Source organism: Budorcas taxicolor, chromosome 5 (assembly GCF_023091745.1).
Source record: "Budorcas taxicolor isolate Tak-1 chromosome 5, Takin1.1, whole genome shotgun sequence".
Lineage (NCBI taxonomy): Eukaryota > Metazoa > Chordata > Mammalia > Artiodactyla > Bovidae > Budorcas > Budorcas taxicolor.
In genome coordinates this window covers 20,840,236-20,859,089 of record NC_068914.1, presented here as the reverse complement: position 1 = coordinate 20,859,089, position 18,854 = coordinate 20,840,236, and the positions used below count along the sequence as shown (strand labels likewise).

The window sequence follows — 18,854 nt, the reverse complement described above, 5'->3', positions numbered from 1 at the left end:
AGTTGGAAGGACTGATGCTGAAGCTAAAGCTCCAGTATTTTGGTCGCCTGATGCAAACAGCCAGCTCATTGGAAAAGTCTCTAATGCTGGGAAAAATTGAGGGCAGAAGGAAAAGAGGGCATCAGAGCATGAGATGGCTGGATGACATCACTGGTACAATGCACATGAACTTGGCCAAACTCTGGGAGAAGGTGAGGGACAGAGAGGCCTGGCATGCTGCAGTCCATTGGGTCGCAAAGAGTTGGACACGACTAGGAGACTGAACAGCTAGCTTCTCAAGGAGGCTCTTCCTAATTGTAATATTTAAAATTACTACCCACTTCACCCTCTCCCATACCAAAACTCATTCTCTTCTTTTCCTTTTCAATATAATCACACTAGGACCACAGCCTTGTCTAACTCAATGAAACTAAGCCATGCCTGTGGGGCAACCCAAGACGGGGGGGTCATGGTGGAGAGGTCTGACAGATTGTGGTCCACTGGAGAAGGGAATGGCAAACCACTTCAGTATTCTTGCCTTGAGAACCCCATGAACAGTATGAAAAGGCAAAATGATAGGATACTGAAAGAGGTACTCCCCAGGTCAGTAGGTGCCCAATATGCTACTGGAGGTCAGTGGAGAAATAACTCCAGAAAGAATGAAGGGTTGGAGCCAAAGCAAAAACAATATCCAGCGGTGGATGTGACTGGTGATAGAAGCAAGGCCTGATGCTGTAAAGAGCAATATTGCATAGGAACCTGGAATGTCAGGTCCATGAATCAAGGCAAATTGGAAGTGGTCAAATAGGAGATGGAAGAGTGAACGTTGACATTCTAGGAACCAGCAAACTAAAATGGACTGGAATGGGTGAATTTAACTCAGATGACCATTATATCTACTACTGCAGGCAAGAATCCCTAAGAAGAAATGGAGTAGCCATCATGGTCAACAGAAGAGTCCGAAATGCAGTACTTGGATGCAATCTCAAAAACAACAGAATGATCTCTGTTCGTTTCCAAGGCAAACCATTCAATATCACAGTAATCCAAGTCTATGCCCCAACCAGTAACGCTGAAGAAGCTGAAGTTGAACAGTTCTATGAAGACCTACAAGACCTTTTAGAACTAACACCCCAAAAAGATGTCCTTTTCATTATAGGGGACTGGAATGCAAAAGTAAGAAGTCAAGAAGCACCTGGAGTAACAGGCAAATTTGGCCTGGGAATATGGAATGAAGCAGGGCAAAGACTAATAGAGTTTTGCCAAGAAAATGCACTGGTCATAGCAAACACCCTCTTCCAACAACACAAGAGAAGACTCTACACATGGACATCACCAGATGGTCAACACCGAAATCAGATTGATTATATTCTCTGCAGCAAAAGATGGAGAAGCTCTATACAATCAACAAAAACAAGACCAGGAGCTGACTGTGGCTCAGATCATGAACTCCTTATTACCAAATTAAGACTCAAATTGAAGAAAACAGGGAAAACCAGTAGACCATCAGGTATGACTTCAATCAAATCCCTTATGATTATTCAGTGGAAGTGAGAAATAGATTTAAGGGCCTAGATCTGATAGATAGAGTGCCTGATGAACTATGGACGGAGGTTTGTGACATTGTACAGGAGACAGGGATCAAGACCATCCCCATGGAAAAGAAATGCAAAAAAGCAAAATGGCTGTCTGGGGAAGCCTTACAAATAGCTGTGAAAAGAAGAGAAGTGAAAAGCCAAGGAGAAAAGGAAAGATATAAGCACCTGAATGCAGAGTTTCAAAGAACAGCAAGAAGAGATAAGAAAGCCTTCTTCAGTGATCAATGGAAAGAAATAGAGGAAAACAACAGAATGGGAAAGATTAGAGATCTCTTCAAGAAAATTAGAGATACCAAGGGAATATTTCATGCAAAGATGGGCTCGATAAAGGACAGAAATTGTCTGGACCTAACAAAAGCAGAAGATGTTAAGAAGAGATGGCAAGAATATACAGAAGAACTGTACAAAAAGGATCTTCATGACCCAGACAATCACGATGGTGTGATCACTCATCTAGAGCCAGACATCCTGGAATGTGAAGTCAAGTGGGCCTTCGAAGGCATCACTACGAACAAAGCTAGTGGAGGTGATGGAATTCCAGTAGAGTTATTTCAAATCCTGAAAGATGATGCTGTGAAAGTGCTGCACTCAATACGCCAGCCAATTTGGAAAACTCAGCAGTGGCCACAGGACTGGAAAAGGTCAGTTTTCATTCCAATCCCAAAGAAAGGCAATGCCAAAGAATGCTCAAACTACCGCACAATTGCACTCATCTCACACACTAGTGAAGTAATGCTCAAAATTCTCCAAGCCAGGCTTCAGCAATACGTGAACCGTGAACTTCCTGATGTTCAAGCTGGTTTAAGAAAAGGCAGAGGAACCAGAGATCAAATTGCCAACATCCGTTGGATCATGGAAAAAGCAAGAGAGTTCCAGAAAAACATCTATTTCTGCTTTATTGACTATGCCAAAGCCTTTGACTGTGTGGATCACAATAAACTGTGGAAAATTCTTCAAGAGATGGGAATACCACACCACCTGACCTGCCTCTTGAGAAATCTGTATGCAGGTCAGGAAGCAACAGTTAGAACTGGACATGGAACAACAGACTGGTTCCAACTAGGAAAAGGAGTATGTCAAGGCTGTATATTGTCACCCTGCTTATTTAACTTATATGCAGAGTACATCATGAGAAACGCTGGACTGGAAGAAACACAAGCTGGAATCAAGATTGCCGGGAGAAATATCAATAACCTCAGATATGCAGATGACACCACCCTTATGGCAGAAAGTGAAGAGGAACTAAAAAGCCTCTTGATGAAAGTAAAAGAGGAGAGTGAAAAAGTTGGCTTAAAGCTCAACAGTCAGAAAACGAAGATCATGGTATCCAGTCCCATCACTCCATGGGAAATAGATGGGGAAACAGTGGAAACAGTGTCAGACTTTATTTTGGGGGGCTCCAAAATCACTGCAGATGGTGATTGCAGCCATGAAATTCAAAGACACTTACTCCTTGGAAGAAAAGTTATGACCAACCTAGATAGCATATTCAAAAGCAGAGACATTATTTTGCTGACTAAGGTCCATCTAGTCAAGGCTATGGTTTCTTCTGTGGTCATGTATGGATGTGAGAGTTGGACTGTGAAGAAGGCTGAGCGCCGAAGAATTGATGCTTTTGAACTGTGGTGTTGGAGAAGACTCTTGAGAGTCCCTTGGACTGCAAGGAGATCCAACCAGTCCATTCTAAAGGAGATCAACCTGGGGATTTCTTTGGAAGGAATGATGCTAAAGCTGAAACTCCAGTACTCTGGACACCTCATGCGAAGAGTTGACTCATTGGAGAAGACTTTGATGCTGGGAGGGATTGGAGGCAGGAGGAGAAGGGGACGACCGAGGATGAGATGGCTGGATGGCATCACTGACTCGATGGTCGCAAGTCTAAGTGAACTCCGGGAGTTGGTGATGGACAGGGAGGCCTGGCGTGCTGCGATTCATGGGGTTACAAAGAGTCAGACACGACTGAGCGACTGAACTGAACTGAACTGAACTGAACCCACTTCACCCTCACCTCTACCAAAACTCATTCTCTTCTTTTCCTTTTTTAAGATGAAAAGGAAAGAGTGGCTTTATTACTTTTCCAAGTAAAGGGGGAACATAGTAGGCTAGTGCCTCGAGGACTGTGCCTCCATCCCCGGTGAGGATATGTGTCAGTTGCTCAGTCATATCCAACTCTTAGTGACCCTATATGCTATAGCCCGCCAGGCTCCTGCGTCCATGGGGATTCTCCAGGCAAGAATACTGGAGTGGGTTGCTATGCCCTTCTCCAGGGGACCTTCCCAACGCAGGGATTGAACCAGGGTCTCCTACATTGCAGGAGGATCCTTTACTTTTTGAGCCACCATGGAAGCCTAGGTAGAGATTATATAGTCAGGCAAGGGTATGTGATAAGGATCAAGGCAGTAACAGTCTTCATTCCTTCTTCTGCAAAGTTTCAAAGGGGTGAGGTTGCTGACAAGATTAAGATGTGTGCAGTGCTGGCTGGATCTCCTTAATCTTGATGAACCTCTCTGGTCCCTTTAATCTTGCCTCAGGTGGTTTCCTGGCTGCTTCTCCTTTGATTCCCAACTGTTCTGCCCTTAGGAACTCAGAAAAGGTCATAGAGGCTGGAGTCTTGCTCTGGGGTGATCAAAGAGAGTTCACTGGGTACAGGCAGACCACTGGAGCAGGGGTGATGGAAAACTGCAGGATGAGGGGCTCTTGAGGGTCCTTGAAAGCCTTCTTCAAAGCTGTGCTGCTTCCCTGAGGTGTGGGGGAGGGGAGCGTGCAGAGGTCACTGTAGTGGTGACCCAGTGACTCCTGGAAGGTTGGTGCCTGGCCTGGAAGCCCAGCTCTGTGGCTTATTTGATAAATACACCCTCCTCCCCCGAGCTTGGAGCCCCTTCATAATTTGAGGCAGTTCCCCCCGCCCATGCCAATCCCTCCAGGAGTAAGATATGCTCTGTGGGCCTCAGCAAGGCAACACCAGGAACTGAGTCTTAGGTGCTCGTCCTGAGGCCAGGAGCCAAGAGCCAAGTCTCCTGGGGCCTGAGAGGGAGACAGGAGGGGCAGGGAGGAGACAGGGAGAGAACCAGTGACTCTTGTGCCTGTTTTACAGGCAAGGACACTGGGTCCTGAGGGGCAGTGATCCAGCAGGGCTGCCCCAGGACTAAGGTGACTAGATATTTTCAAGCACTGAAGCCCACAACCTTCTTGCTAAGTTGAATCACTAATGTGGCCCTCTTGCCTTAGAACTGATCCTCCCTGTTTGGTGTCCTTCAGCCTGGTCAGTGGCCTGCAGGTGGCACTGAACCCTGGGGATCCGATCTCATGGCTAGGGCCCCTGTGCGAAGAGAGGAGGAGGGGGAGAGAAAAGAGGGAGGGAGGAGGAAAACAGAAGGAAGGAAGGGAACAGAAGCTCATTGTCTCTTTTGTCTTCTTTTTTCTCTCCCTTAGTTTTTTTTCATGGTACTTATCAGTGCTAATTAAATATATATATTGGATTCCCCTCTTAACTCAGCTGGTAAAGAATCGCCTGCAGTGCATGAGACCCCAGTTCAATTCCTGGGTCAGGAAGATTCCCTGGAGAAGGGAATGGCAACCCATTCCAGTATTCTTGCCTGGAGAATCCTTTGGATAGAGGAGCCTGACAGGCTACAGTCCATGGGGTTGCAAAGAGTCAGACATGACTGAGCAACTAACATTTTCACTTTCTTCCAGAGCACAACTGGTTTTTCCAGTAGTCGTGTATGGATGTGAGAGCTGGGCCATAAATAAGGCTGAGCCCCCCAAAATTGATACTTTCACACTATGGTGCTGGAGAAGACTCTTGAGAGTCCCTTGGACAGCAAGGAAATCAAACCAGTCAATCCTAAAGGAAATCATCCCTGAATATTCATTGGAAGGACTGATTCTGAAGCTGAAGCTCCAATACTTTGATGCGAAGAGGCCATTCACTGGAAAAGACCCTGATGCTGTGAAAGATTGAGGGCAAGAGGAGAAGGGAGCGACAGAGGATAAGATGGTTGGGTGGTATCACTGACTCAGTGGACATGAGTTTGAGCTAACTCAGGGAGATAGTTAAATACAGGGAAGCCTGGCATGCTGTAGTTTATGGGGTCACAGAGAGCCAGACACAACTTGGCAACTGAACAACAATAAGAGTTGAGACACAGTAGTTGTGGTACATGGGTTTAGCTACTCTGCAACATGTAGGATCTTCCTGGACCAGAGATTAAACCCATGTCTGCTACATTGGCAAGTGAATTCATTACCTCTGAGCCACCAGAGAAGCCTGTAAAATGGTTTTATTATCAGTGTCCCCCTTCTAGCATGTGAGCTCCATGGAGGTAGGAATTATCTGTTTTGTTTGTTTGCTATGGAAACAAACAAAACAGATAATTCCCTGCTGGCTCAGAGGTTAAAGTGTCTGCCTGCAACGCGGGAGACCTGAGTTCAATCCCGGGGTCGGGAAGATCCCCTGCAGAAGGAAATGGCAACCCACTCCAGTATTCTTGCCTGGAGAATCCCATGGATGGAGGAACTTGGTGGGCTACAGTCCACGGGGTCGCAAAGAGTCAGACACAACTGAGCGACTTCACTTTCACTTTTCACTTTGACACTGAATAGATAGTAAATAATGATGGCTCTACTTAAAGACCAACCTTTTCTATGACGTTCAGTTCTAGAATATCTAAAACTAGTGGCCAGAGGCTAAAGAAATGGAGAAAAACTAATCCTTTCCCTAGATTAATATACTATTTCACAGGATGAATGTGAACCTAATAGTAAAATAAATATACACAAATAAAAAGTAAGGATACAGAAGAAAAATCTATCATATTTGTCACAGGTCACCCAGGAAGGATATGCAGATGACACCACCCTTATGACAGAAAGTAAAGAAGAAGAACCTCTTGATGAAAGTGTAAGAGAAGAGTGAAAAAGTTGGCTTTAAACTAACATTCAGAAAACTAAGATCATGGCATCTGGTCCTATCACTTCATGGCAGATAGATGGGGAAACAGTGGAAACAGTGACAGACTTTATTTTTCTGGGCTCCAAAATCACTGCAGATGGTGACTGCAGCCATGAAATTAAAAGATGCTTACTCCTTAGAAGAAAAGTTATGACCAACCTAGACAGCATATTAGAAAGCAGAGACACTACTTTCCCAACATAGGTCTGTCTAGTCAAAGCTATGGTTTTTCCAGTAGTCATGTATGGATGTGAGAGCCGGACTACAAAGAAAGCTGAGTGCTGAAGAATTGATGCTTTTGAACTGTGGTGTTGGAGAAGACTTTTGAGAGTCCCTTGGACTGCAAGGAGATCCAACTAGTCCATCCTGAAGGAAATAAGTCCTGAATATTCATTGGAAGGACTGATGCTGAAGCTGAAGCTGCAATACTTTGACCACCTGATGTGAAGAACTGACTCATTTGAAAAGACTCCGATGCTGGGAAAGATTGAAGGCGAGAGGAGAAGGGGATGACAGAGGATGAGACGGTTGGATAGCATCACCGACTCAATGGGCATGAGTTTGAGTGGACTCTGAGAGTTGGTGATGGACAGGGAGGCCTGGCGTGCTGCAGTCCATGGTGCAGCAAAGAGTCAGACAGGTTTGAGTGACTGAACTGAACTGAACCTGGGAAGGAGATAATTGAACTGTCTTTTGACACTGCTAAACATCGGGCAGGGCAAACACACATACCTATATACACACAGGTTGCACAGACACACGCATAAGGAAGCTCAACTTGTTCAAAAAACAAAGAATTATCCAGTTTGCCTGCGTTAAGATCCTTCACCCCTTCTCCATGACTCCCCAACATTTGTATGACAGACCACTGACCAATAACATTAGAGAAATAAGGTTATATCATGAACAGTTTCAATCTTCGGCTAAAGAGTTTAGACTCAATTCAGTGGCTAATGAGAAACTAATAACAACTATGTTTTAGAAGAATCAATGTGGAAAAGATGAACATGATAATTGGGAAGACAGACACTGACAGATATGACAGTAAAGAAGCGAGATAGGAAGCCTTTGCAATCTTCCAGACAGAGAGTTGGTGACAGCATGGAAACACGATCAGAAAGAAAATAGATGGAAAACATAGAACCTTTTGTGCTTGCTAAGAAGTTAGATATGGAAGGCAAGGCATAGGATAAGTCAAAACTGCTTCAGGTTTTGCTAGGGCGGTTAAGAGACTTGATGGAGAATTAACAGAAGAGGGAAAACAGACAGAGGGACAGGTTTAAGGCACAGAAAGGGAATAGGAATTACGGCATAAACAGTAAAGATGAAAATATACAAAATGCCAAAGGCCAAATGTTTGGCAAAGTTTTTTACAAATATGGATAATATGTGAATATCATATAGAGTGAATATAGCAATAACTACCTAAAAAGTCTTCTTTGAAAGCTTCACCCAACCCCACATATACCCCAACTTTTCATGAAACAGGGAAAAATCAGTGTTCCATTTTTTTCTTTATTTTTTAGAAGTGGAAATGTCTTGTATTCCATCGATCAGGCCCATTGGCCTAGCCTTCACCTGGAATCGGGAATAGCTGAGCAGGACCTCTCCTTCTTCCCTTCCCTCTTCCTCCAGCTTCTCTTTGTCCTTCTTCTGCTCCTCCTCCTGCACCAGAGTTTGTTCTGGCTCCTTCCCCAGTTGGACACCACAGTAGGTGACAAATAGGACGGCTAGAATGGTCTTTGAGAACCCTGTGGGTAGCAGGCACTGGGCCAGCTCTGTGAACTCAAGGTTGTTCCGGCTTACAAAGTTGTACACGATGGTAGCTCAGAAGTTCATGGCCCCAAAGATAGCTCGGAGCCTGCAGAACATCTGCTCCAAAAGTGAGGCTTCAGTTCACATTAGAGGCCCCTACTCTGCTCTTCTGTACCCAGAGCTCAAAGTTGAGGCCAAAGCAGTTAGGGCATGACCACAGGTAGACAATATCATCAGACAAAGCCGCAGAGTCGTGATGGCAAATGTGGCCACAGTGGCCGCCAGCTCTGGGATCACTGCAGAGTGCTCCGCAGCAATGTGGTCATATACATACTTGCAGAGCCAATCGTTGATGCGAAGGTCAAAGTGCATCTCCTCAAAAATGTAGAGCACTGTGATACACTGGGAAGGCTGGTGGGGGTCCAAGGGGTCCAGGTGCACCATGGTGTTGACAACGCTGAAGAGGATGGCCACCTTCACCCAGTCATACACCAAGTTTGAGAAGGTTAAGCCAGCTGCAGACAGGGGGTCATCCCTGCCCACTGCCCATCCCAACCCAAGCTTCCCAAAATCCAAGAGAGGGCCCTGTTTTTTTTTTGGCTGCGCTGGGTCTTCCTTGTGGGGAACAGGCTCTTCCTTGCTGCAGGGGGGCTTTCTCTAGCTGTGGCCAGCAGCGCTACTCTCTAGCTGCGGTGTAATAGCTTCTCATTGCAATAGCTTCTCTTGTTGTGGAGCATGGGCTCTAACACTTCCAGAGGAGGCCCCATTTTAACAAACGTTGTCATGAACCTTAGTTGTGTTTTTAAGTCTTCCATTAAGTAGCCTCTTTTAGACCACAGATCATTAACTTTTATTTAGTTATTTTTACCAGGAACAAGCATCTTATATCAGAGATGCCTTATAACTTAAATAACTTTGGAGTCATATATATTTTCCATGGATAAGATAGATGGATGGCATCACTGACTTAAAGGACATGAGTTTGAGCAAACTCTGGGAGAGAGTGAAGGACAGGGAAGCCTGATGTGCTGTAGTCCATGGAGTCACAAATGACTTAGTGACTGAACAATAATGACAACATAATTTATCCATATATAACATATAATCTGGGCTTCCCCGATGGCTTAGCAGTAAAGAATTCACCTGCAGTGCAGGAGCTGAAGGAGTTCTGGGTTCCATCCCTGGGTCGGAAAGATACCCTGGAGGAGGGCGTGGCAACCCACCCCAGTATTCTTGCCTGAAAAATCCCTTGGACAGAGTAGACTGGTGGGCTCCAGTCCAAAGGGTCGCAAGGAGTTAGACATGACTGAAGCAACTTGACACTCATGCAACATGATCTTTGCGTGTTTAGTAGAATGCATCCTGAACTGATCCATAAACAAAATTTAAAATATTTTAGATACTATACAACTTCACATAAAATTAAACACATTTTCTTGTATATGTATATAAAGTATGCTGCTGCTACTGCTGCTAAGTCGCTTCAGTCGTGTCCAACTCTGTGTGACCCCATAGACGGCAGCCCACCAGGGTCCTCCATCCCTGGGATTCTCCAGGCAAGAACACTGGGTTGGGTTGCCATTTCCTTCTCCAATGCATGAAAGTGAAAAGTGAAAGTGAGGTCGCTCAGCGGTATTGGACTCTTCGTGACCCCATGGACTGCAGCCTACCAGGCTCTTCCGTCCATGGGATTTTCCAGGCAAAAGTACTGGAGTGGGTTGCCATTGCCTTCTCAGCATTTTAGTATATTAGAAGAAATATCATAATAATTTCTGAAAGGATACATGAGAAACTGTCAGCAGAGATTACCTCTGTAGAGTGGAATGCATGAAGGAAGGGTGGCTGGGGGGTGTCTTACACCTTTCATTTCATTGTACAATATTTTATATGGTTTCATTTTTTGTTCTCTTTTGGCCTCTCCTCGTGACACGTGGGATCTTATTTCACCAACCAGGGACAGACCAGGGATTGAATCTATACCCCATGCAGTAGAAGCACAGAGTCTTAACCACTGGACCACCAGGGAAGTCCTGAAAGCAGGAATTTTAGGAACCAGTGTCTTTTTTTAAATTATGGCGTTAGTGATCAGGTATCCAAAAAATGAAAAGTAATATTTTCTAGTTGTCTTTTTCTACAGTCCACCAAAGCTGTACATGCAATTTCTAATACAGTATAGTGAAAACAAACAGAAACATGACTGTCTGCTTCTCTGCTTAACAGGTAAGTGATCTTAAAGGCAATAAAGGCCTGATCTTCAGTTTTTAATCTGTAAAAGATGAGCGATCCTTCCCCTGAGATATGACATGTCATTTCAGCAAAGGACCTACCACAGTGCTCAGCACTTAGTATATGCTATATTCCTTTCATTTCCTTAGTATGTGCACCCCTAGACCTGCAGAACAGATCATTATTCATCCAACCAATACATATTTACCGTCCACCTACTGTATGCCAGCCATTATGTTAGATGGTCAAGCTATAAAAATAAGATAAAATTCCTACAAAGACTTTTGTAAGAGAGCAAGCTGTTCCAAAAAAAAGTATATACAAAAAGTACAATTTGTCAGTATCTATCCAATATTAGGGGCGTGCAAGAAGTACTATAAGATACAAAGAGGAGAGAGGCCAGGTCTTTTGGGATGGGGTGGTGGGAGGAATATTAGGAAAAGCTAGAGTCTTGAACTGAGCCTTGAAAAATGAGTAAGAATTTTCTGAGTATTTCAGAAGACAAACTACATTATCTCAATGTAGTTACAATTAGATATAGCAATGAACTAGAAATTAAAGAACTGACCTCATTTATTTTTATTGTTGTCAACAGGTATTTCTTATACAGGTGCTATGTATCAGAGATACAACAGTAAGTAAAAACTTGATCCCTGCACTTCAGGGAGTTTATATTCTAGTGGGAAAGGGAGATCTTAATCAAATAACCTGAGAAATTTATGTAAAATTGAAACTGGGATAAGTACTTCTGAGAAAAGGCTTAATGCATGATGATATAAGAGCATAAAAAGAGGAATGACCTAAACAAGTTTACAGAAGCCTTCTTTAAGGAAGTAATGATTGAACCCAAAGTTTCCGTCCCATAATTGAGGAGCTAAGATCATGCATGCCCCATGGCATGGCCAAAAAAATAGGCATTCCAGAAAAAAGAATCAGAGCTAATGGAAGAAGAGTTTGGGGTCTTCAAGGGTCTAATCACAACTTCAAATGCATTACCATACTATGCCCCTGCAGGGTTCAGGCAGGTCACTTATATTGACAATTGTGTAAGATAATAGCTGCTGCTGCTGCTAAGTTGCTTCAGTTGTGTCTGACTCTGTGCGACCCCATAGACAGCAGCCCACCAGACTCCCCATCCCTGGGATTCTCCAGGCAAGAACACTGGAGTGGGTTGCCATTTCCTTCTCCAATGCATGAAAGTGAAAAGTGAAAGTAAAGTCATCCAGTTGTGTCTGACTCTCAGCGACCCCATGGACTGCAGCCTACCAGGCTCCTTCATCCATGGGATTTTCCAGGCAAGAGTACTGGGGTGGGTTGCCATTTCCTTCTCTGGTAAGATAATAGAGGGAGCTGCTAAAGGGAAGAACTGTAAAGTGCTTGCTTTGCCTAAAATAAAACATATCTGCCAATGAAAATCACTGGTTTACAAGAACAGAATTATTGGCTTGCAATTGTAGAATAAAGCCATTGAGGCTGGAGTGGGGAAAACTAGGATATATGTGATGTAAGATGAGGTAGAGAAATAGATGAAGTCTTATAGCCACTGGCAGCCTTGTAGCCACTTTAGGAGTCTTGACATTGTCCCTAAAGCAACATGAAGCCAGTGTTAAGCTGTGTTTAATATGGTGAGGTATATTTCAAAATGGTCATTCTGCCTGTGGCTTAGATAATGAAATAGGACAAAAGTGGGTGTGAGTACACTATTGCAAAATAGTGGCAGTTGGTCTAGAGTAAAGGCCATGGGAATGGACAGAAGTGGATGATTTGAGACATACTGAAGTGATGAAAGGGATAGAACTTGGTGACAGATTCAGTAAAAGGACTGAGGAAAGGGATATGTCAAAGCTACTTCCTAGGTTCCTGGTTACATGACTGGATGGATTCACTGAGGCAGGGATCACTGGAAGAGATCCTTTGCTCTAGGGCAAAGTGAAAGGACAGGGGACAGAATGAGTTGCTTGCTAGCAACATATTGAGTATGCAGAGGCCTCAGAGACCTCCAAGAGGAGATACTGAAGAGGTGAATATATGGAGCAGCCTGGGCTGAAAATAAAATATTACTTAAGTTCCAGCTAAAGAGAGAGAGAACCTAGAACTCAGCCTTGTGCATGTCCATGTGTGCTAAGTCACTTTAGTCATGTCTGACTCTTTGCAACCCTATGGACTGTAGCCCTCCAGGTTCCTCTGTCCATGGGATTCTCCAAAGAATACTGGAGTGGTTTGCCACTCTCTCCTCCAGGGGATCTTCCCGACCCAGGGATCAAACCCGGATATCCTGCATTGCAGGCAGATTCTTTATTGTCTGAGCCACCAAGGAAGCCCCAGCCTTGAGTATCTGCAATACCTAATGGCCAGTTGGAGAATGATGAGCTGGTAAAGAAGATGGAGGAGTAGCTAGATATATGGTAGAGTCAGGGTAGGGCGGGGGGTTGGAAGTGTGTATAGAAGTCAGTGGTAAGGAGTCTTTTAAGAGTAATGTAATATTGGAAATGTTGAGTTTAAAAAGTCCGTGAAGGATCTAAGTCAAAATAGTCTGGAGCTCAAAAATGGGGTTCAGGCTAGAGAGATAAACTTGGAAGTCTAGGGTATTTACATGGCAACTGAAAGCCATGTTTGTTTGGAAAGTCTAGTATAATGTGTAAAGATGGTATTCAATCAACAGTAGCAGTTATATTATTCACACCCTGGAGCAATAATAACACTGATGGATTTACTTAGTGTTTTTCACTGAGAAGATAACATGGGATATATTATCCGACTGCTTCTGTCAGTCAATATTTGGTCTGTCAGGAATATTTATTGAGGGTATTATAGTATTAGTTTCTCTAAAGAGATAGGACACAAAAGAAATAGAGGATATGAGTCTTACTCTGAAGTGTTCACATAGTTGGGGGAACAAAATGTGGACATAGATAATACTAACGAACAGTGTCAGAGTCACATTATCAGTGAGCATAAATTAATGAAGTTCAACACCATTCTTCATGAATGCTGAGCAGGGGAGATGATTCAGAGGTTATGTATTTTTGGTATGGTTATTTCTTGTTTAATTTTTTTTAATTTTAATTTTTAATTATTTAATTTTTTGGCCAGGCCGCTCACAGATTGTAGGATCTTAGTTCCCTGGTCGGGGTTCCAACCCAGGCCCCAGCAGTGAAAGCACAGAGTTCTAACCACTGGACCACCAGGGAATTCCCTAGTAGGATTGTTCAAGAACAGTTTTCTAGGGTTCTTGGTGGCCTAGTGGCTAAGACTCTGTGCTCTCAGTATATGGGGCGTATGTTCGATCCCTGATCAGGGAACTAGATCCCACATGCCGCAACTAAGCGTTCACATGCCACAACCCAAACAAACAAAGAAATCAAGCCACAAGGAAGATCAAAGATCCTGCATGCCACAGCTAAGATTCAGCTCATGCAAATAAACTGATTAATTAATTAATTTTTAAAAAAGAACAATTTTCTAGAGGAACTGAGTTGTCAGTGGATTTTAAATAATAGAAGTCTTCAGATGGTGAAGGCTTTAGCAAGCTTTAAGGCAATGTTCGATATTTTTGAAATGCATCTTATATCTAAGAAGAGGGGATGGGAAAGGGACCTACAGTGTCCCTGCTTTGTGTGAGCCTGTGGCAAGAACTTTACATTTCCTGTCATGTGTAAGGTATTGTGACAATGTGAAGATTACCAAGAAATTAGCCTCATTTGTGCAAACGTATAGAATTATATGGGCTTCCCAGGTGGCACCAGTGGTAAAGAAACTGCTTGCCAATGCAGGAGACGTAAAGACTCAGGTTTGATCCCTGGGTCAGGAAGATCCCGTGGAGGAGCGTATGGCAACCCACTCCCATGTTTTTACCTGGAGAATCCGTGGATAGAGGCTATAGTCCATAGGGTTGCAAAGAGTCTGACACAACTGAAACGACTTAGCACTCGCGCATAGAATTACATAATAACAGTCACAGAGTTTAGATAGTTTAGAAGGACCTCTGAGAGTCATTTAACAGATATTGGGTGTCTGCTTTGGTTTACGAACCACTATGTTGTGGGCCAGGAACTAGCACTGGAAATACAGAAAAGGAAGAGAAGTCCTTTGAGAGGTGTGCAGTTTAGTAACTGGGGTGGCACGAGTGAGAAGTACTATGACAGATACGGCACTATTGCAGAAGCTGTGTTGAGAGAGCTACGAAGCTCCTAATTCTGCCTCCGTTATTATGTGAGGTTTCACAGACAAGGAGCTTTGTGAGCTGGTATTTGAGGGATGAAGAAAAGTGTGCCAGCCTGGCAACAATGAGAGTAATATAGAGGAACGAGAGAACAGGAGGGAGAAGGACATTCCAGGCAGACCAGTATCTGTCCCAACTTTTCCATCCCCTCTATTCACAATGCGAGAGAAAGTACATTTGTTTAGAAGAGGCTCGCCAAATTATCGACAGCTTTAAGTGAATTCTCAGAAGGGAGGAAGAAAACATTTGGAAATCATTCAGACAGGTGGCTTTAATGTGCCTGCTAGGTAGAAGCCACCATGTGTGATATTATGAGAAACAAGTACCAGAGCAAAGCAGGTCCCAGCATGTCTCAGGTGAAAATGCAAAGAGAGAGATGAGGAACACAGCACATGGCTTCAGGGGCTAGAGATAATGGACTGCAGACACAGAGCAAAACATTCAGGGCTGGAGAGTCAGCTTTGGAAGTTTTCTGGATAAGGAGATCAAAAGTGTTTGCAATGCCAAGAGGGCTCTGAAGAAGGAAGTATCCAGAGGGAGAAGATGGTGAAGGCATTTTGGTTGGACTTCTAGGAGAAGAACCAGGATGGCCTATAGGTGTCACAAAATTCCAGGGATGAGAAATTTCAAAATGTAGGGTAGGGGCTGCTGCTGCTGCTGCTAAGTCGCTTCAGTTGTGTCCAACTCTGTGCGACCCCATAGATGGCAGCCCACTAGGCGCCGCCATCCCTGGGATTCTCCAGGCAAGAACACTGGAGTGGGTTGCTGTTTCCTTCTCCAATGCACGAAAATGAAAAGTGAAAGTAAAGTCGCTCAGTCGTTCCAACTCTTTGCGATCCCATGGACTGCAGCCTACCAGGCTCCTCCGTCCCTGGGATTTTCCAGGCAAGAGTACTGGAGTGGGTTGCCATTGCCTTCTCTGAGAGTCAGGGCAGGGGGGATGAAAAAAGGGAATGAAGCTGTGTTGTGAATGTAACTTCGGGAGAGTAGGTCAATGGACTCAGAAACAAATAGCTGTTATAGGAACAGGAAATAGCATGAAATAGAATTTGTCATGGAGAGAAATCGGGCTAAAGATAGACGGGAAAGCAAGACAAAGCAAAAGCATGTCCTAAGTATAATATACATGGAAGACTGCTAGACAGTAGACAAGAAGGTACCAGTGAAGAAGAGCCTGAAGAGACTAAAAAGAAGGGTTCATTAATGTAGTAATGCTCCAGTAAAGTAGCATGGAGACTAGGCTGAAGGGCACAAGAAAATGGATGGCCATGTAACAGGCAAAAAACTTCAGGTAAGGAAGGAAACAGTACTATTCAGGAAGGGAGGGAGAGGTAATTAAGAAATCGATTGTAGAGCTTCCCTGGTGGAGCAATGGTGAAGAATCTGCCTGCCAATGCCGGGAAGATCCCACATGCTATGGAGCGACTAAGCCCCCATGCCACAACTATCAAGCCTGTGCTTTAGAGCCCAGGAGCCGCAACCACTGAGCTCCTGCACAGCAACTACTGCAGCCCTCATGCTCTGATTCTGAGCTCCACAAGAGAAGCCACGATAGTCAGAAGCCCATGCACCACAACTAGAGAGTGGCTCCCACTCGCCACAATTAGAGAAAAGCCCGCGCAGCAATGAAGACCCATCACAGCCAAATAAATAATTAAAAAGAAATATATGAAAAAGAAATCTATTGTGGTTACCATTTTGTAATAGGTAGAAATATTGAATCACTGTGTTGTGGACCAGAAACTAACAGACTGTTGTAGGTCAATTACACTTCAAAAATAAATCATCAAACAAAGAAACTCATATAGAGAAAGATCAGATTTGTGGTTATCAGAGGTGGAGAGTGGGGGGAGATGGAATTGGATGAAGATAGTCAAAAGGTACAAAAACTTCCAATTATAAAATAAATAAGCACTAGGGATATAATGTACAACACAATATAACACTGCTATATGTCGTATGTAAAATTTAAGAGAGTAAATTGTAAGAGTTTTCATCGCAAGGAAAGAAATTTTCTTTCATTTTGTATCTACATGAAAGTGAAAGTGAAGTCACTCAGTCGTGTCCGACTTTTTGTGACCCCACGGACTGTAGCCCACCAGGATCCTCCGTCCATGGCATTTTCCAGGCATGAATACTGGAGTGGGTTGCCATTTCCTTCTCCAGGGAATCTTCCCGACCCAGGGATCGAACCCAGGTCTCCCGCATTGTAGGCAGACGCTTTACTGTCTGAGCTACCAGGGAAGTACCTCTATATGAGATAAAGCTTATTCGCTAAATTTATTGTGGTAATCATTTCATGATGTATAGAAATCAAATTGTTACGTTGCACACCTGGCTCAGAGATCCAACCAGTCCTTTCTGAAGGAGATCAACCCTGGGATTTCCTTGGAAGGAATGATGCTAAAGTTGAAGCTCCAGTACTTTGGCCACCTCATGAGAAGAGTTGACTCATTGGAAAAGACTCTGATGCTGGGAGGGATTGGGGGCAGGAGGAGAAGGGGACTACCGAGGATGAGATGGCTGGATGGCATCACGGACTCCATGGACGTGAGTCTGAGTGAACTCTGGGAGATGGTGATGGATAGGGAGGCCTGGCATGCTGCGATTCATGGGGTCGCAAAGAGTCGGACATGACTGAGCGACTGAACTGAACTGAACTGCAGGAGAAATAAAGACCTAATGCAGATTTAAGTCTTAAGATGTCAAAGCTGGCTAAGGCTCTCACAGAATTCTGCTGTTTACAAACAGTAGAGAAAATGGATGATGTGGATGTAGAAGTCAAATCAGGATGCTTCCAGGATAGGTTAAATTCTGGAGAGGTTAAGAGGATGAATGAATTAGTGGGTTGGAAAGTTTACCATTGAAGTTGCTGGACAAGGCATAAATGGGGAAACTGGCTGAATTTTGTCATAGAAGTAGAGAAGGAGTTTTTACCAAAACAGACTGAGCTTGACCACATTCAGATGGTTCTTGATTTGGGATATGTTTATTCTTTAATTAAAAAAATATTTTTTTGGCCACAACTCGAGGTATGTAGGATCTTTGTTCCCCAACCAAGGATAGAGCCAGTGCCCCCTGTAATAGGAGCTCAGAGTTTTAATTATTGTACTGTCAGGAAAGTCCAAAGGATATGGTTCTTTTGGAAGCTGACTATATTATAAAAGATCTTGTTTCATTATCATAACTAGAATATATCTTCATTCTCTATAGTTACTGTGAAGGTATGTTAATTTTTCCACTTCTTTCCAAAACCAATTCCAAAACCAATTTGGCAAGCCTAAATTTTTTTCTCCCTCAGAATATCAATTTGATTTCATCTACCACCTTCTCAACTGAGGTGTCTTTTGGTTTGTACCTACCACGTGTTATATGTACCCTGTTTTCTTGACAATCTTTGATTCAGTTTAGAAACTTGAGTGAAAAGATTTTAGGTCTGCATCTGCCAGTAAACTGACAAGTAAATGCCAATTCCTGCAGACCTGCTCCATGAAAACTCTCTGAGAATTCCCCTGGGTCTTTTCAACGCTAGGTTTTCCTTGCTTTCTTAAACTTTTAGCAGAATTGATAGCGTTACATCTTTTTCGATGCTGAGCTATTAGCACAGGTTTATCTTGCCCATCCTCCCCTGCTCTTCCAGGACCTCTCTGATTGTAGTTAGTGTCCCACATCACCAAGGGACTATTAACTCTTTCCTAGCCACTATTATATCATTATATCATCTATCAATCCATCCATCCACACCTGTTCTCCTTATAGAGAATAGTAAGTCTGTCTTTCTCAGTTGTTTGCACAATTTTTACTTTTATGGATGTGTAAGAGTTTGCCGACTAAGGTCCGTCTAGTCAAGGCTATGGTTTTTTCTGAGGTCATGTATGGATGTGAGAGTTGGACTGTGAAGAAGGCTGAGTGCCGAAGAATTGATGCTTTTGAACTGTGGTGTTGGAGAAGACTCTTGAGAGTCCCTTGGACTGCAAGGAGATCCAACCAGTCCATCCTGAAGGAGATCAGCCCTGGGATTTCTTTGGAAGGAATGATGCTAAAGCTGAAACTCCAGTACTCTGGACACCTCATGCGAAGAGTTGACTCATTGGAAAAGACTCTGATGCTGGGAGGGATT

At 43.7% G+C, this 18,854-nt stretch overlaps 1 pseudogene; it reads right to left on the bottom strand.

Annotated features, from left to right (window-relative positions):
• Positions 1–8,166: 8,166 nt before the first annotated feature.
• On the bottom strand, positions 8,167–18,405 carry LOC128047508 (protein-cysteine N-palmitoyltransferase HHAT-like protein; annotated as a pseudogene).
• Between the last annotated feature and the right edge of the window lie 449 nt (positions 18,406–18,854).